Source organism: Peromyscus maniculatus, chromosome 1 (assembly GCF_049852395.1).
Source record: "Peromyscus maniculatus bairdii isolate BWxNUB_F1_BW_parent chromosome 1, HU_Pman_BW_mat_3.1, whole genome shotgun sequence".
Classification (NCBI taxonomy): domain Eukaryota; kingdom Metazoa; phylum Chordata; class Mammalia; order Rodentia; family Cricetidae; genus Peromyscus; species Peromyscus maniculatus.
In genome coordinates this window covers 156,268,335-156,288,223 of record NC_134852.1, presented here as the reverse complement: position 1 = coordinate 156,288,223, position 19,889 = coordinate 156,268,335, and the positions used below count along the sequence as shown (strand labels likewise).

At 42.0% G+C, this 19,889-nt stretch overlaps 1 protein-coding gene across 29 annotated transcripts in view; it reads left to right on the top strand.

The window, feature by feature from the left end:
- The window catches only part of Ppp6r3 (protein phosphatase 6 regulatory subunit 3), a 128,053-nt gene that overhangs the window by 17,496 nt on the left and 90,668 nt on the right, over nt 1-19,889 (top strand). For 19 of the 29 annotated variants that reach the window (XR_013046487.1, XR_013046469.1, XR_013046458.1 and 16 more), the window contains exon 2: nt 13,156-13,307. The gene's annotated coding sequence lies outside the window, so the exon portion shown is untranslated. Of the gene's footprint in view, nt 1-11,633; nt 11,884-13,155; nt 13,308-18,607; nt 18,713-19,889 lie in introns of those variants that run through there. The other 10 variants (XM_076556247.1, XM_076556241.1, XM_076556216.1 and 7 more) reach the window with 5 other exon arrangements.

Here is a 19,889-nt window from a genome sequence, read left to right as displayed (position 1 = left end):
TCTGTAGACCAGGCTGACCTCGAACTCATAGAGATCTGTGAGTTAGCTCTACCTCTTGAGTGCTGGGATTAAAGGTGTGCACCACCACCGCCTGGCTGTGTTTTTTTGTTTTTTTGTTTTTTGTTTTTAAATTCTGGCTCCTCTTATATTTTATCCTTCTTCCACTCTTTCACTAAGAACACACTATAGATAGACAGATTCCTCCCCAAACAAATTCTGTGTCATGCACATTTATTATACTGTTGAGGTTGAATTGGTTCATTTCTTATAGTAAGTGTCTTCAACTATAAATGAGTTCGTGGAAAATATTCAGTAAGTGCAAGCATGAGAAAGTATAAGAGCTGCCTGCACATGCAAGGTCGTGTAGAAAACAGTAACTGCCATGGTAGCTGCTCATGGAGTGTAAGCTTTGGTTCTGATGAGCTGGAAAGCAGCAGCTTGCAGGAGGGCAGTGGCATTCTGAATGCTGGCCTAGTGGCTTCCTAACTAACACTGGGTTAGTCAGCATTGTGTGAAAATTGAAAAACATAACTAGATTGTTGTGGAGCCCAGATGAGAACGTTAGGATATGTTTGGTCAATAAAGCATGGTGCATGCCAGGTGTGGAGGCGCATGTTTTTAATCCCAGCACTCCAGGCAGATCTCTGAGTCCCAGGCCAGTCAAGACTGCACAGTGTGACCGTGTTTCAAAGAACAAAAAGCGTGATGTAGATTCTCAAGCTCTTCAGAAGCAGTGCTGGAAGACAGACTTACACCTGCTTAAAGCATGCTTTTTTCTGTTTTCAGTGCGTTCATGGAGCTGAGCAGCTATGGTATGCCTGCAGAAACCTTATGTTCTGGAGTGGCCCCCCTGCACCCCCCCCATCTTGAGGCAACCCTTGGTAGCTGTGTCATGTGGTGGTTTATTTTCTTTATTTATTTTTGTGTGTGTGCGCGCGTGCGTATGCATCTTCTCTGTGTGTGTGGGTACTGTCAGAAGACAATGTTGGACTCCCTGGAGTTGGAGTTGGATTTGGATTTGTAGGCAGTTGTCTGTCACCCTTGTGGGTGCTGGGAATTGAACTCAGGCTCAGATCCTCTGGAAGAACAGCAACTACTTGTAACCACTGAGCCATCATTTCTCTAGCCTCATACGGAAATTTAAATCGCACGAGTGAGGTCAGGACTTTTTTTGAGTGTGAACACTTGGAAGCCAGAAGGACAACCTTCGGTATCATTTCTGCAGACAGTATCTACTTTTTTTTTTTTTTTTTTTTTTTCTTTCAGAGATAGGGTTTCTCTGTGTAACAGTCCTGGCTGTCTTGAAACTTTCTTTGTAGACCAGGCTGGCCTTGAACTCAGAGATTTTATACTTTGAATAGCTAATCTTTAGTTTCTGAATCCTAATGAGAACTTCTATGTGAAAATTAGTAATACCAGGGGCAGGGTGATTAATATTAAAGAAGTAAACAGTTCATATGTAAAGTGTGCTTCTGCCTCCCCAGTGCTGGATTAAAGGTGTATGCCACCACTGTCTGCCTTTTTTTTGGTAAGGATCACTCACTAAGTCAGTCAGCCTAACAAGCCCCAGATAATCCTCCTGCCTCAGCCTCTTCAGACAGCGCCTGGCTTACAGATATTTCTTCATAAGTTCTTCGGTTGCCTATATAGCCTTGTTGATAAAGAGTGTATATTGACTTTTGCTTTACAGAAAACTGCCTTTTTTTTTTTTTTATTTTTATTTTTTTGGTTTTTCGAGACAGGGTTTCTCTGCGTAGTTTTGCGCCTTTCCTGGAGCTCACTTGGTAGCCCAGGCTGGCCTCGAACTCACAGCGATCTGCCTGGCTCTGCCTCCCGAGTGCTGGGATTAAAGGCGTGCGCCACCACCGCCCGGCGAAAACTGCCTTTTTATTATCAGTTCTCCATCCGCTGCTGTAATAATTACCTCCAACACAGCAACCCAAGACAGAAGGGAACATTAAGCATTGCAGCTCTGTGGGTCAGGAGCTTGGGGTGCAATTAAAGATACCTGCCACCACCACCTAGCTAGATTTGTTTTACCTGCATGAATGTTTTGCATTCCATGTGTGCAGTGCCTGCAGAGGCCAGAAGAGGGGGTTGGAGCCTCTGGAACTGTAGTTAGAGTTAACTACCGTGTGGATACTAGGAACTGAACCTGGGTCCTCTAGAAGAGCAGCCAGTGCTCTTAACTGCTGAGCCACTTCTCCAGCCCCAATTTGTCTGTGTAAAGGCCAAATGAACAACTTTCTGTCTTCTGTGGGGTGACAGTCCTGTCATTTTGGGAACTATACCCTCTTTGGTAGTATCGCATAGGCTCCAGCTCTTGATCACTAGATGGCCAAGTTTGCTATACTTATTTTCTGCTGAACTGCCTCTTACCATTGGCTCATTGAACTTTTTGAGTTGTGATCAATATTTGAGGGTTTTTTCAAAATTCTAAAATTCTTTTAAAGATTCTATACTTTGAATAGCTAATCTTTAGTTTCTGAATCCTAATGAGAATTTCTGTGTGAAAATTAGAAATACCAGGGGCAGGGTGATTAATATTAAAGAAGTAAACAGTTCATATCTAAAGTGTGTTCATGTCCTAGTGTGTTCATATCCAAAGGCTAATTGTAAATGTTTTTGCTTGATTCCAATTTTAAGAATACCATTCATTTCGCCAGGTGTGTGTGAGGGGGTGGGAGGGCGGTGCCTTTAATCCCAGAGGCAGGTGGATCTCTGAGTTTGAGGCCAGCCTGGTCTACAGAGCAAGTTCCAGGACAGTCAGGGCTACACAGAGAAACCTTGTCTCAGAAAAACAAAACAAACAAATACAAGGTATATCATTCAACTAAGACATAATTAAAAATTTGTTGTTTAGCCTTTAATCAAAAGTTTGTTTGTTTTTTTTTTATCAATTTTATTGAAGACAGGATTTGATTCTAGCCCTGGCTGGCCTTAAACTCACGTGCACCTGCCTTGGCCTCCTGAGTCCTGGGATTAAAGGTGAGTGCTGCTACTTCCCAGTATACTTTGTCTCTAGTTGAATGTACATAAATGATACCAATTTTGGTCATAATTCATCTGACAAATGTCTAATACCTGTCCTTTGTCAGGCCTAGTGTTTGCTGTGCTTTAATCATACCTGGTTAAAGAAAGTGGCTCTGGGGCTGGCTGGTGCTCTCAGTGTAACACTCAGGACCCTGTCTCAGGATGGCAGTCAAGCTGTGTACTGACATTTCCTAGGTACTATATATGAAAAGAAAAGTGGGGAAGATACATACACAGCACACCTCATATATATAGTTATGTGTGTGTGAGGCAGTGTGTATGGGTCTTACTCTGCCACTGCACTGTATCCCCAGCCATTTGAATTTTTTGTTTTGTGTTTAACTCACTATGTCCAAAATATCTTTTGTTCGTTTATTTATTTATTTATTTATTTATTTATTTATTTATTTATTTATTTATTTATTTTTGAGACAGAGTTTCTCTGTGTACCCCTGGCCCTCAAACTCAGAGATTCACCTGCCTCTGCCTCTTGAGTGCTGGAATTAAAGGTGTGTGCCACCACTGTCCAGCTGCAAAATATTATTGTAACATTTAACATTATTTTAACAAAATAAATAAGTTTTTTTTAACTTCTGTTTTTATTTAATCTTGAAGCTATACTAGGGATTGAGCCTAAGGCTTCAGACATGCCAGGCAAGCACTCTGCCATGGAATCATACCCTTGACCCCTTATTTGGTCTTTGAAGTCCATGGCATGTTTTTCATTCATACCATGTCTCTGTTCAAAAGCATTGTGATTCAGGTGCTCAGAAGCCTTATGTGGGTGTTACAGAGAAAGTGTAGATCACAAACTGTACACGTGAGTAGCAGGAAACCCTGATCAAGAAAGAACCCAAGTAAGAAAGAAGTAGAAGTGGCTGTGTTCATCTTCAAGGCAGTGGCAGAAGATTGAGAGGAGGGAGGGGTTAAGGAGGTTATAAAGTTGAATGAACTGGATTGAAGGTGGGTGTGTGGCAGTAGGAGCCAAGTCTGTCTCTCACAACTGGAGGCATGTTTTAGTGAGCTGGGGAAGGCATAGTGCAGGGAAGATTTGCTTGTGTAGCATGTGATGGAAAGCAGGGCCTTCTCTGCATGATTGCCTGTCACTAGTTTATGTAGATGATGGTTTAGCTGACTGTGAGACCTTTATGGAAACTGTCTACTACTTGGGCACTGGTGTTTAAAGTACAGAGATGATCCCACTGGTTTAAGAATTGTGTTTCTAGGGCTGGAGAGATGGTTCAGAGGTTAAGAGCGTTGACTGCTCTTCCTGAGGTCCCAAGTTCAATTCCCAGCAACCATATGGTGGCTCACAACCATCTGTAATGAGATCCGGTGCCCTCTTCTGGTGTGCAGGCATACATGCAAGTAGAATACTGTATACATAGTAAATAAATAAATCTTTTGAAAAAAAGAACTGTGTTTCTAGAGGTACTTTAATAACTTACTGGCTGTGATGATGTGTGCTGGTAGGATGTGCTGAAGAGGTACAGGCAGCAGAGGCACGAGATAGTTAGAAACCAATGTCAATGACTGCCCTCATTCCTCCAAGCTGGTTTGGGATCTCCTAAGCTTTGCTTCAGTCGCTGAGGAAACTGACTAAAAGGTGAAGTTTTCTTCAGGATTGGTTAACCTGGAAGACTGAGGGCTACTGTGAGAGAGAAAGAATCACAGGCGCTCTCCAGGCAGAGAGCCTGAGGAGTAGTTGGGGAGAAGAAAACTTGCCGTCAGAGAGGTCAGCCGATGAGAACATTTTTCATTCCAATGTGGGGGTGTCTTCTGGTGAACTGCATTGAGAGCAGTTAAAATGAGAACTGAAAGAGGGTAACTGGGGTGAACCCCACTAGAAGTTGACTAGTTCAGATAGTACCCGAGTATAATAATTGAAGAGGGAATGCTGTCAGATGCTATAAAAAATAAAAATACAAGCCGGGCGGTGGTGGCGCACGCCTTTAATCCCAGCACTCGGGAGGCAGAGCCAGGCGGATCTCTGTGAGTTCGAGGCCAGCCTGGGCTACCAAGTGAGTTCCAGGAAAGGCGCAAAGCTACACACAGAAACCCTGTCTCGAAAAACCAAAAAAAAAAAATAAAAAAAAATAAAAAATAAATAAATAAATAAATAAAAATAAAAATACAAAGCACTAACCACCAGCCTAGCCCAATAGACATGGACAAAAAGATACTTGACAGAAAAGTAAAGTGTAAATGGCTTTCCAAAATGTGAAAAAGGGGGCCTGGGGAGACGGCTCCCTGGTTAAGAGTCTGTACCGTTCTATGTGTGTATATATAGAAGACCCAAGGCTCGTTCCCAGCACCTGCACACAGCTCAAAACTGCCTGTAATTCCAGTGCCAGTGGCCCCGATAGTTTCTTCTGGACTCTGCAGGCACCTGCACTCAGGTGCAGACTCGGACACATCAAAAAAATGCGAACAATAATGTTCAGCCTTCCTCCAAATAGAAAAGAACATGTTGGAGTGTTGGTGGATGTGGGGGGGATCAGGCATTCATACAACAGTGGTGGTGGTGGGGTGTGTGTGACCTAACTAGAAGTGCATGTCCTGTTCTCCAGCAGTTCCATCCTGGGGAGCTTAGGCTTTTTTTTTTTTTTTTTTTGTAAAAGCAAAAGTTGAAAATGACATGGTCATTCGTGGCCTGCTTACATGGCATGAAGTCTATACAAGACAAACACTAATGGTTCAGGAAAGGATTTCGAGGGTTTCTGTTATTGTTTTGTGTTTTTGTTTGTTTTGTTGTTGTCGGTGGTGATATTTTTTCGAGACAGAGTTTCTCTGTGTAGCCCTGGTTGTCCTGGAACTCAATCTGTACACCAGGCTGGCCTTGAACTCAGAGACCCACCTGCCTCTTCCTCCTGAGTGCTAGGATTAAAGGTGGGTGCGCCACCACTGTCTGGCATAGAGGTTTTTGTTGTTGTTTTTTCTTTTTTCTTTTTTTTAAATTAAGCTATTAGTCAAATCCTTTGGTAATCTTTTTCTTATTTAAAGATTGAAAAACATACCAGTGTGTCTGGTATAAGCCAGAGCAGGCTGTAGAAGAATTGAGCCTTTGAAAAGAGCTGTGCTGGTCACCCTACGGGGGCGGCCATCACCTTTAGAAACTTATGTTAGTCGGTGCGGATTCCTTCTTCAGAGGCTGGCTAGGATTCTCTTTGGGGAATTTGGTCCTGTTTTATGTATCTATTGGATGACATACGACAGGAAAAGGGTGTGTGATGTCCTACAAGATTTGTGAATGGATCCACACTACATTTTACCTGATTGTACCTAGAAACAAGCATATCTTCCATCAAGGCCTCATCGAATTTTACTTGGTTTGATTCATTGGCAGAGTAAGCAAGTGTCTGATTCCATTGAGAACCCTGAACATCGCATGGTATGCCTAGTGTATATGGGGATAACAAGTCTTTATGAGCTGTACATTCTCATGTTACCTACATGAACACAGTGCTGTGGACCCTTTTGCAGTTTGGCCTTTTTATCTTTTTAAGTAAGAGACTTGACACAACCAAACAGACTGGTCTTACAGCAGAGAACGTTGTATTTAGCAACTTTTTTCCCCTACTTTTTAAGCCAAGGTTTCACTATGTTGTCCTGAAACTAAAAAAAAAAAAAATGAAGCTGGCTTCAAACTCACAGAGATTGGCCTACTTCTGCCTCCTGAATGCTGCGGTTAAAGGTGTTAAAGTCCGGCTTGGAGGAACTTTAAATTCTCTGTCATTTTCAGTTTAAATTTATGTAAGTAACTTCTTAAACATTTGAGACTTGTTACTCACTGGCTTGTTTTTCTTCATATCCTGATATTGTTTTTATTTCCTTGTTTTTAAAAGATTTCTTCCTTTCATTTTATGTGTTTGAATGTTTTTTGTTTGTTTTGTTTTTTGTTTTGTTTTTTTCGAGACAGGATTTCTCTGTGTAGCTTTGTGCCTTTCCTGGAACTTGCTTGGTAGCCCAGGCTGGCCTCGAACTCACAGAGATCCACCTGGCTCTGCCTCCCAAGTGCTGGGATTAAAGGCGTGTACCACCACCACCCGGCCGTGTTTGAATGTTTTGTCTGTATACCACATGTATGCCTGGTACCTGTGGAGTTGAGAAGAGGATCTCAGATCCCCTGGAACTGGTGTCACAGACAGGTGTGAACCACTGTGTGGTTGCTGGAATCGAACCCAGATCTTCCAGAAGAGCAGCCAGTGCTCTTAACTGCTGAACCATCTCTCCAGTGTGAAGAACTGTCTTGAAAAAGCAAAATGAGAGGCTGGAGAAATGGCTCAGCAGTTAAGAAAGCATGCTTGTTGTGATAGCTAATCTTGGTTGTTATCCACACACTTAGAAAGAATCTCAGTTAAGGAATTGTCTCCATCAGATTGACCTGTCCATATTTCCTTATTTCTTACATCTGTAGGAATGAATTGTAAGATTGAGAGGTGATTTAGTCTCAAGGTTTCTCATTTTGTAGGTAAAACAAATACAAAGAGAAGAAATTATTTGTTGAGAACTGAATATGTGTGTCACCTTAGGCCTAGATCTCCCTGTTGGGCTTTAAAGGAATGCTGCTGCTCTAGTGAGAAATATCAACTTATGAACTGCACTAGTTCATTTCAATGGGGCAGGTTGGTCCATGCCTGTAATTCCAGCACTTAGGAAGGCAGAGGCAGGAGGATGGCAGCAAATTGGAGGCCAGCCTGATATTACATAATGAGTTGAGGTTAACCTGGGCTACAAAGTGTGAGATTGTCTTAAAAAAGAAAGGAAAGAAATGTACTCTTCTACAACTTTAATCACTTGGTTGCTCATATGCTATGTAAAAAGTTCTGGTGACATTGAGGAAGTGTTGACTTGAGAGTACTTGAGGTTGGCTTGGTGAGGTGTAGCCTGACCATTAGGTTGTATAGTAAGTAATTTCTTACCCACTGTGACTGTAGCAAGCATAGGTGCTCATCTGGCCTTTACTTTGGATGCTGGTTTACTAATTTATGGGTTGGCTGTGTTTTCATAGTGGGTTAGACTAAGCTGAAGTGATGTGAGTGCTACTAGTGAGCATGGCCAGACAGTGATGTAATCCAGTCAGGTGCCAGGGTCTTTGCTTAAAATGCATCGCCTACTGATATGGCCTTCCTAAGGTGGCATGGAGGGTGGGCTTCCCGAGGGTGCCTTGTACTTGACAGGGTAGTCTTCTTACATTCTTGGTGTGGTGATTTTGGTTAATGGCTTTGAAGTGTTGATAGCCTTTCCCAGGCTTAGTGGTTGATGTTTCTGAAGGTACCTGATAGAGTTACAGGTATATGTATATTGTTGGGCGATATTTCTGAAGATACAGAGGTTTTAAGTTTTATGTTTCTCCCAATTATTGATGTTTTTACAATTACTTTTTATTAGTCCATGACTGTGTAGCTAAGGCTCACTTTGAGCTTCTCCTGTCTCAGCCTCCTGAGTGCTGGGATTGCATGTGTGTCACCACATAGGTGCTCGGTACTGAGCCTGGGTCTTCTGGAAGAGCAGCCAGTGCTCTTAACTGCTGAACCATCTCTCCAGCCCCTTTCTTTTCTTTTACAGCTGAATATAATTTTTGTGTTTGGCTGTTGGTGGGCACTTAGTTTGCACTACATGTTAGCTGTTGAGAATAATGTGGGTTTTTGTTGTTGTTTTTTTAGAGGCACTCATGAAGCCTAGTCTGGCCTTACTGTATAGCTGAGGATAATCAGGAACTTCTGATTCTCTCTTAAGTGATGATATTGCAGGAAGGCACCAACATACTGTTTATGCAATACTGGAGATCAACCAAGGGCATTGTGGTGCTGGGCAAGCACTCTGTTAACCGAGTTAATAGCATTCTTTTGTATAGAACCTGAAGTGGAAATGCTGGGTCATCTGGTAATTTTTTTCTTGTGTGGTTTGTTTTGTAACAAACAAGTCTATTTTTCATTATTTTGAGGAACCAACAGGCTTTTCCATAGTCCCTGTAGTGTTTTCCATTTCTCTCTGCAGTGCATGAAGGTTTGGATTTCTCCACATCCTCACAGAGTAATTTGGGGGCTGCTTTGGATTGTATAGAGGTACCTCACAAGTGCTTCCCACTAAGCTCTCCTCCTTCACCCAGCTTCTCACAAAGTCCTTTAGCTTTCTAGTGTGACTTTGAGAAACCCAAAGCTTTTTATCTTTGGAATTCTTTGTGAAAGCCCCAGGCTACGCTTTCTGGCTAGCTCATGAACTTCAGTGATGCTTCTTGTGAAAGTCTCCTTCAGGAATTCTCTAATTTCTTTCCTTGTTTTCTATCCTCTTTATTTTAAAACCTTTCTATTCAGTTTTTAATTTCTGCTTTGAGTCTTTAAATTTTGAAGGCCCCCACCCTTCAGTGGCACTGGGTGTTTAACGACGCATTATCTTGATCTTTCTGGAGGTAGCAATGACTTTTTAAATGTGTGTTGTATATATATATAAAGTCTTTCTGTTTTCTTTTGCACTTTTCTGTTTACTATGGCGTTCTTCATGCTAGGCTTTCTGAAGCAGTCTGGTAATCTTTGGCTTTGCTCATGGGTAAAGGTCAGAGATGCACAAATGGAGAGTTAATCCTAGGAACTGCCATTCTTTCTAAGCTTCACCACTGAAAGAGCAGAGGAAGTAGCGCCACCTCTCTTTTGTGTACTTCTTAGCTTTTCAGTTACAAATGTCTTCCACTGACCAGAATCGGGACTTCTTGGAGAATGGTGGATTTCCAAAGTTGTGGCAGAGAAAGGAATGATATGAACCAGGAACATGCTGTGAGGGGAGTTCACACAAAAGCTTCTAGGACAGCTCATATGGCCAAATATGGGACATTGTGAACATGGTGCTAATAAGAGTATATGAGTTCATACTAATAATGAATTCAGGAAAGAGTGGGTGGGGAGACAGGAACATACCTTACACAGTTAGAAAGTCAGGTCATAAATGCAGAAGGCAGCTGAGTGGTGTAGTGTGGCACCTGGTAGGCACACCTGAAGCTGGAAGACCAGGAGTTCAACATCATCCTCTGCTGTGTAGTGAGTTTGAGACCAGCCTGGACTATGTGAGATGCTGTCTCAAATATAAATATATGTAAGTATCATAGTGTCACTGTCCAGTGAGTATTGAAACTCTCAAGTGAATTTTCTAAGAGCATCATCTGTGCATGTCTTCTTGCAGATTGCTTACTGATGAGTCACTAAAGAAAATGGTTACTTTACAATAAGAAATCTAAGTTGACCTCATCTAGTTATCATTACTGCCAGAAATCTACACCCAGCATTCAGAAATGAAATGAAAGAAAGTTTTAAAAATGTGTTTAGGTGATGGGAAATGAAGGAGACCTGGTTTCAGTTGTGTGTGACCCTGACTTGAAGCATAGGCATTGCCACTGAGGTAGGTGTGCTGTAGAGCAGCTATGGTTGAGCAGTTCCTCACCTGGGTGTGTTCAGAGTTGTGCAAGAGAATCAACTCAGCAAACAGTTTCTGGAGGAGTTAAGGAGAGGCTGGAGGGTCACTTCTGATAAAGCTTGTGCATGAAATACTTGAGGCCTGGGTTTCATCTTCAGCAGCATACCTGAATACACACATAGGGAGCTAATTCAGTTGTTTTGAAGTTTCTTGAACTGCTGAAATGGAACTTCCTATGACTAAACATTTTATTTTGCTTTTACTCGCATATGTGTACAGAAGTATTTGGGTATGTGCACATGAGTATCAGTGCCCTTAGAGGACAGAAGTAGTTTTCAGATCCCCTAGAGCTAGAGCTAAAAGCAGTTGGGAGCTATTTAACCTGGGTATTGGGAACCAAACTTAGGTTCTTAACCATTGAGCACCCCACCCCTAGGACACCAAACCCTGAACTTTTAAGATTAACAGATGAGAGTGGCTGATGGGCAGCTTCAGTGTTAGGCAGGGCTTATTGACCCGGGCATTATAGCAGATCACTAGTTTGGCTCACTTGGTTAATAAGCTCCAATAAAATTCCAAGTCGTGTGGTGTCCCGTCAGTGCCCTCCCCCCCAACACACACACATCAAGCTCATTCACCTAACTCGTAAGACAGTTTCACTTTTCAGTCTGAAGAGTAAAGGTCTTGCTTGCTGGCCAGGAAAGGAAGAACCAAAGAAAGGATCCTGACTGGGGTGGGGTATGACATTCCTTGTCCTGGCATTGGTTCTGTAGCTCTTTGAATTTTTTCAGTGTGGCTGTCCCAGTTCAAAGAGCTGTCTTTTAGCTTATGGGAGGGAATCTGCTAGTGTGGAAGGAGAGAGTGAGATTTAGGATCTAAGCATAATATTTGATCAACATTCTGTTTCTAGCACTCCTGATTTTGCTGTCTTCTTGCTTGTAATTTGTGCTTTGGGGAATAGACATGAACAAAACCAAAAAGCATTCTTTTACTGTTGTTTTGTAGATCTATTTTCAGTGCATATTGATTATTCCTCTTTACCCAGCAGTCTCAGTATTGTACTGGCACCCAGTTCTGTTCTTCTGCATCTTATTTCTTACTATTCTAACATTTTTAAGTATACAGATTTTCTTGGTATTAAACACACACCTTAATCAGTTTGTGATGGTCTTTGTTACCTGTCATCTTGACAGAATCTAGAGTCACCTGGGAAACCGGCCACTGGCCATACCTGTGGGGATTATTTTGAGGTAGGAAGAAAGACCTGACCACTGTGGGTGGTCCTGGCCGAGGTCCTGGACTCTGTAAGTGGAGAGAGGGAGCTGAGCAGCAGCAGCAGCAGCATTCATTACTCTTCGCTTCCTGATTGTGGATCCCATGTGACCAGCTGCTTCAAGCTCGTGTAGTCTTGACTTTCGATGTTGGACAGGACCCTTGAACTGTGTAAGCCCTTTCTCCCTTGAGTTGCTTTTGTTTAAGGTTTTTGTTTTTCTGGGGTTTTTGTTTGTTTTGTTTGTTTGTTTGTTTAATCACAGCAATGGGAAATGAAACAAAGACACAGTCCAAGTGAAAATCCATAGGCCCTTGAACAAAGTTTCTTTCCCTAAAGGGTAGATGATGCCCCAGCATCCTTAGGCAGTTTAGCTCAGTCTGAATTCACAGTGTGTAGATAGACCCAACTGACAACTGTGTGTGCTTTTGGCATTTAAATAGGACTGCAGGCACTGTGTTGATGATACTGCTGGGATCCTCTAAGAGTGGAATGGGTATTTTGCTTGCAGGTGGACAGAATAGGTGGTTACTGATGGTATTTGGAATTGATTACAGATTAGCTTGAGGGACCTGGAACTACACAAATTTAATGCCAATTTTTGCATATTGTATGCATTTTGGAGAGTATCTTAACTTAGATTATATTTATTTTTGGAGACAGGCTCTCAGTCTGGTCGTCCCCGTCACCCCCCCCCCCCCCCAAGCTGTCCTGAACTCAACATGTTGACCAAGTTGGCCATGAACTTACTCAGCTCCATCTGCCTTGGGATTAAAGGGGTGTGCCACTATGCCCAGCAAAAGGGCTATCTGGAACTTTAACACAGAATGACAGCTGGAACTGGACTTAACCTTTAGTAATGACAGGTCCCATGTTTGTACGTACACACATACACACACACACACACACACACACACACACACACACACACACACACAATTTTATGTGTATGAGTATTTTGCCAGTATGTATGCACCATGTGTGTGGTATCTGAAAAGGCCCTAGATTGGAGTTACAGACAGTTGTGTGTCACCATGTGGGTATTGGGGATCAAGGCTGGGTCCTCTGCAAGAGCAGCTAGTGCTCTAAACTGCCGAACCATCTGCCCAGCCCTTTGCTTAGCATCTTAAAGTGCAGTGCTTAAAGTCAGCCTTCTGTTGACGAGCGTGTCATTTCATAGATAGGAAGGAAATGGTTCTTCACTCACAGTGCTGTTGTGGCATCCGTATTTATCTCCAGGTTATACTTTAGGGTGGAATAAAAACTGGAGTATAGGAATATCTATTTTCTAAGTGTTCACATAGAAAAGCTTCAACTTGAGCTTTTTAATTCTCTGTAGTTCTGTGGGAATCAAGACCCCAAGCCAGTATTTTTTTTTTTAATGGCAGCTGTCATCAGACCAAATACAATACATGTGATTATCTGTTTTGTTTTTGTTTCTACAGGAACACTTCTGTTTCATACAATATCCTCTCTTATTCCTGCTAATCTGCTAATGCGGTAATTTGGAAGATAGCTGTCACCAGGATAACCTGTAATGGGCAAGGAGCCACAGAGAAGAAAACATTTCTTTTAGTTTTAAACCTTGGTTTGAAAGGTAAGACTTTTTAAGATCATCAGGTGTTTCCTTCCTGGAATTCTTGTACATGGGAAAACAGTTACATGTTCTCTCTTGACAGTAGAGCTGGGTAAGCAGGTCTGGGCAGTCCATCTGCACTGGATACTGTGTAGTACTATGGTGTTTTTGGAAATTAAAGAGCAGCCAAGGTAGCTGGCTTTGGTTTATCTAGGAATCTGCAGAACTCAGTGGGTCCTGTATCCAGTGGGGATTGAGCTGGCCACCAAAGGAGCAGCCAAACCTTGCAAGCTGGAGTAATGTTCAGAGGAAGAACATGAGACCTTAGGCCCAGTCTGCTTGACCCTGGGGGGCGGGGGTTCATTTTCTTCCAGTGGCTTCTAGCCAGACACCTTGCATTTTTTGAGTACTACTTGCCGTAACTCTTTACTGGAACTTTTGATTGAAGACCAGAGATTGACTTTGCATATTTGACTCTGGCTCAGTTGGCATTTAATAGGAAATTCCACAGGGGACCATTATGTCTAAGTGAGACTGACCTGCTCATCTACATTTCAGATTTTCTGTTGGCTCCAAGACTAGCTACTCTTTGATGGCTTCCTTTTGTATCTTCTAATTGGCATTATCTCCCAAGGCCTTTTGACTCTTGGTACTATATTGCCCCATTCATCTCTATAATAGTTTTGGAGCTGTAATACCCTTTGATTATGATTGCCACCTGATTGATCCTAGGCATACAGAATGATGCTTTGCCTATGACCTGCCAACCCCCCAAGAAGGAGGAGGACCCTGCACTTCCATAGTGACATTCGTTCTCTGCCATGTATCACTGCCATTTTCTCCATCTGTGTCTATATATCCCTGTCCTGTGACTTCTATGTGGGAACTTCCCCCATGGATCCCTTCAGCCTCTCTACTCTCCTTGCCTAATGTATCTGCTTTTTCTTTCTTTGTGGTTTTTTTTAAGACAAGGGCCCCCTCTGTGGTGCTGGCCTCAAACTTGTAACTATCATCCTGCTTCAGTCTCTCACGTGTTAGAACTGTGCTAATTGCTTTGTGAATTCTTAAGAGTGTTTCATTAAATTAGTGTAATAATGTTTGTTTGTTTTTTAAGTTGGATTTTAAATATTTTCTGAGCAAGGAATTGTGGATTCTGTTTTATATGGTTTGCATTTTTTTTGGTTTTACTTTTAAAAAAATTATTTTAAAACTATGCATATTTTGCAAGCATGTATGTATGTGAACTATATGTGTGCATGTGCTGTAGAAGGTCAGAAGAAGGCATTGGATCCCCTGGAACTGTAGTTACAGATGCTTGTGAACTGCCATGTTCTGGGAACTGAACCTGAGTCCTCTGGAAGAGCAGATAGTGCTCTTAACCACTGAACTATCTCTCCAGCCCTTAGTTAGTACTTTTTGACTAATAAAATTCATTAATATTTTGTGGTAGGCTCTAATATTTTAGAGGTATCTTCTGTTTTTCTTTGTTGACAGAGGGTCCTTAGCTTTGGCAGTTTATAGAATGATCTCTTCACGTTGGTTAGTATTATCATTTCTGCTCACCAGCATGCTGGTTGGCTTCCTTTGCCCCTGTGTTGGAATCTAAAGACACCTTGTTCTATACTAGGACGAGGAAACATAAGGAAAGTTAGATGTTTCTAGTGGCCCTAGAGTCATTGGCAGGTGGCTAAAGAGGATTCCTAGAATGCAACTACTCAGGAAGTTATATAGAGTAAATTTACGTTATAACAGGCCAGTTGGAAAATAGTTTGGGTTTTGCAGGCAAAACCAGATATGCCAAAAAGAATGTTAGAAGATCCTTATGAAAAAGGGGTGTGTTTTTAGACTTCCATTGATGAGATGTAAAATGTGACAGTTGTATTTTGTTTTCTCTGGTACAGATTTGTCTGTGGAGTAGACTGATTCTTTTTTTAGGGGGTAATACTACACTTAGTAGTTCTCAAAGACAGAACTACCCTCTCGGCTATCTCAAATCAGGTCTATGTCTCTCCTGTTAATGTAGATCAGTAACAGCATTCATCTTTGAAATATGCACATACTGGAGTGTCATTGTTGGGATAAACAGCTTGAGGAAGCTAGTTTCTGTCCTTCCACCATATAGGTTCTGGGGATAGGACTGTCAGCTTGGTGGTAAGTGCCCTCAGCATCTTATGGCCTCAGAGTATCCTTTTACATAGACAAGTGCTGTTGCAGCCGACTTAACAGTTAAGTGTACTCAGTGTGGATGGTGTGTGCTAAGTTCTATTAGATCTTTTGATGCTATCAAGTTCTTGTTACATTGTAAATTCCCAACTGAAGGCTAAAGTGATAGAGCCCCTCACCGTAATAGTCAGATGGCTTTTCAAAAGTGAAAACTTCCTTTGCCCTTGTGTTGGAATCTAAAGACACTGTTTCACTGTGGTTTGAGCTTAGGAAATTAATCTATTGTGTTTTTGTGTGGCAAACACACTTCTCATGTAACTTATGACATCATAGGAAGTGTCTAGAACAACTTAACTCTCCCTGTGATCAAAGTAGCTATGGGAATGACTTTGGAGTATGAGGTGTCCGGGTCACTTGCTGTGTAGTACATTCCTGTGAATGTAGCAGGAAACACATCACCATGACACTAGCAGCTGTCATAATCTCCATAGTAGCTATTTATTCAGTAACTGCACAAGGACGATTCTTGTGTTCAGAAAAATTCTATTTTGTCCTGAACTTAAAAAGTCAAAATAAAACCTTAACCACTGGGAAGTCATTAAGCTACTTTGTGGCCGAACAAGTCATGAACCAATGACATAGGCCTACAAGAAGTGCATATACCTCACTGTGAAAACACCCGGTGTCGTGGTATGACAGCTTAAACATTGCTCAGTGCCTGCTGGTGAATAGTAGGAGAATGGCCATAGTTTGAATTAACTTGCATTTTTTAGAAGTTCAATAAATTTGTCCTACTAAACCTTTTCTAGGTCTTATGTATCATTTTGTCTGTTTTTTTTTTTAAGCTGTAGATCTAACTGTACTATGTTGAGTTGTAGTATGCCACAGCAGACGCTGTTTTAAGTTTGTCTTAGCTGATTTGAAAAATATTCTGCCTATGGATGTTTCACAAAGACTATTCTTAGAGAGGCAAAGCGTGTCTGTCAGATTTGTGACAAAAACAGGAACAGTCGTCTTTTCACCTTTCTCATTCCTGGTGGACTTGGACCTGCTTAGTTGGCTCTGTTCACCTCCAATGTCTTCAGTGCCTCTGTATATTTCTAGTCTATTCTACTTTGGCTATGAAGAGGAGGGTGGATCTGTTGCATGCATACCTCCTCCCCCCTTCATCTTCTAACAGTTAAAACATACTTTTTAACTGAGATCAGTATTAAATGTAGGTAAACTTTGGTTAATTATTCCTTAAAGCAGTGACCTATTTGCAGAATTTTTTAACATAGTCAGATACATCCAGCAACCTGTCTGCCCTTCTCATTGGGATACATCCTGTCTAGAACCCCATGCCGCTTGCCTTTCTCTGGATGTGTTCCTTTTAACCTTTTTCAAAGCTTCTGTGCCTTCCTCTCTTTTGCGAGGCATCTTGACTTCTGGTTTCCTGTGTGTTTGCCTTGTTTTCTGAAGCACACTTTGAGGGGCTGTTTGAAAAAGGGTGAGAATCTGCAGAATACCTCTTTGTGAAGTGTCCTCAAAATTACTAGAGGAGGCTGGTGTCATTTTACATTCTTAGTCTGTGTTGTTTCTGTGACTTTCTCTTCACTAGACAGATTTCAAGATTATCTTTGCAGCCATGGCATTTCATGAACATCCATGACACTTTGTCTCACCAGTGTTTGGGTTGGCCTGTACAGATAGGTCCTAAAGACAGCTCTATTTGATTAATTCTGGGAAATACCATTTTACTTTTTGTGTTCACCATCAAGGTAGTAGATTATAGTATGTTCTTCTAAGCTGGTTGTGACAGGGCATACCTGTTAGTCAAGCACTGTGGATTTGAGCCAAACCTTGGCTACATGGTGAATTTTAAAAAATATAGGACTATGGGCTGGAGAGGTAGTTTAGCAGTTAAGAACCCTTGCTGCTCTTGCAGATGACCCAGGTTCACTTCCAGCTTCCAAGGTCTGACATTGGGCTGCTCCCTACCACCTTTAAGTCTAACTCAAAGGGGATCCAGCAACCTTTTCTGGCCACCATAGGGACTTCAGGCACATGATGCATATGAATGAAGGTAGATTTTTAAGAAGTAGGGCTTGGACTACAGCTCACTGGTAGAGTGCTTGCCTAGCATGCCAGAGACCCTAGGTTCAGTTCTATTCTCCTCCTCCCCATAAAAAAACTGTATGAGCATGTTATACTAAAACCAGTTTTATTTGGATACTAGATTTCCCAAATCTTTCTCTGTTTTCAGTCTTTTCATTCATTGGTTGTCATTTCCTATTCTTTGTTCTTTGTGCCTTTGTTTCACCATAGGAGAGAAGGGTTATATGGGACCACGACCACTAAGCCTACAAGAAGCTGCAGAACCTTCCTGTTTTCTTCCTGGGGTTCCATGTCAGCCCACATGTAACTATAACCTGTACCATTTATATCAAGACAATTTTGATAGGTCGTGTGGCAGTCATGTAGTGCAGCCGTCTTCTGGAATGGAAACTGCCCTTGCAGAGACTCACAGGTGCTGTGGAGCTGCAGTCAGTTCTCCCTGCCCACCATGTGAGTCCCAGGAACCAAATGCAGGTTGCCAGTCTTGGCAGGCAGCAGTGCCTTTACCCCACTGAGCACACTCGTTTGTGTTGTTTGAGAGAACAGTTACCACTGTGCCTCTTGTCTGGGTGCATGGTGCTTCCTTTCTCCTGCTTGGTGGATCAGAGGTGTAGAGAGCAGAACCTTGGATGTTTTGGTGAAAGCTCTAAATTTCTTCCTCTCTGACTTGTGTACAGCCCTATTCTGGCATGTGCAGCTTTCCTTCCCTCCAGAATAGACCATGCCTTTTTTCTAGGTCTTTGTTCCTTTTTTTCTCTCACAAGCTTCTGGGAGAACCTTGCTCCAAATTTGTCATTGCTCTTACTTTTCCTTAAAACAAAACCAAGAGTCTCCTATTCCTTGAATAAGTCATTCTTTACATATCTTAATCATTGCTTTTGAAATTGTATAAAACAAACAGATTCTCATGTCTAGTTATGGCTGCTTAATGATGTTTCCAACACCATCAGACCATGTAAATGACAGTGGTTCCATAGGAGTATATTGCCCAGTGACATCATGCCATCTGAGTTTGTGATGTTCTCAAAATGACAGAATTGCCTAATGGATATGCTTCTTAGACAGGTCCCCTTGGAAGGGATGATGGCTGTTCATTCAAGTTGAACATGCATATTTATAGAGGAACAAACTACAATACTTGAAATATTTGAATTAGTTGACAAAAAGTAAGTGAATTTTCTTGGCTGTGACCCAACATGCCAAACTTTGTCCTTTTTTTAAAAAGATTTATTTTATTTTGTGTGTCTCTTTTCTGGATGTATGTTATGTGCCAGGTGTCTGAGGAGGTCAGAAGAAGGCATTGGATCCCCTGGAATTTGAGTGAAGAGTGGTTGTGAACTACCCTGTGTTCTGGGAACTGAACCCAGGTTCCCTAGAAGAGCAACAAGTGCTCTTAACTGCTGAACTGTTAAGAACCATTCACTCCCCAGATTATTTTATTATTTTATATGTATGGGTATTTACCTGCTTGTATGTTTGTGTACCCCATGTGTACCTGGTGACTGCATAGACCAGAAGAGGGCATCAAAGCCTTTGGAACTAGAGTTATAGATAGTTGTAAGCCACCATGTAGATGCTGGAAATTGAACCCAGGTCCTCTGGATGAGCAGCCAGTGCTCTTAACTGCTAAGTCATCTCTCCAGCCCCTGGGCTTAAGCATAAAAGTGAACTGGATGATGAGACTTCCTGCTGCATTGCTCTCAGCATTGCAGTGGTGCATTTGGAACATGTTGTGTGGAGGCATCTGCTCTTTGAGCATTGTGTTTCCCAGGTGGCTAAGAATTCCACAGGTAAGCAGAGTGCAGGCAGGAATAAAAAGGGGAAACTAGGTTTTGATGAGGTGGAAATTTGTTGGCAGTGAAGGAAACATGGTAATTAGGAGAAACCTTGATTTTTCAGAGTTGAGCCTTTGTGGAATCTTCTCTGGACTGATCCCTTTTGGATCAGGCTCTGTTCTCTCCTCTGTAGTGATAGATCCTCTGCAAAGTACTTACTCAGCTTCAATGTGTCCACTCCCATTCACTAGTGTTTCTGAAAGTCAGAAAAGTACTTTGTGTGCTCCCTACTGTCGATGATGAAATGTCTGTTTTTCTCAGTTAAAACTCATTGATCTCTCTGGGTCTGCAGTAAACCTGAGCATGTTGTGCATTCATGCTGAGCCCTTCAAGGTCTGGCCTGGCGTTGCCCTTTCTCTTTCTGTTTTCTGGTCCTTGTGGCCTGCTTTCCTGCTGTGAGGTTGCTGAAGCTTCATTTGTCTCTCCTCTCTATCCTTGCAGTTAGATCTGGAGTACCTCCTTTCTCTCCACTAACTAGGTGCTCACTCTCTCCTTCCTTTCCTTTCTT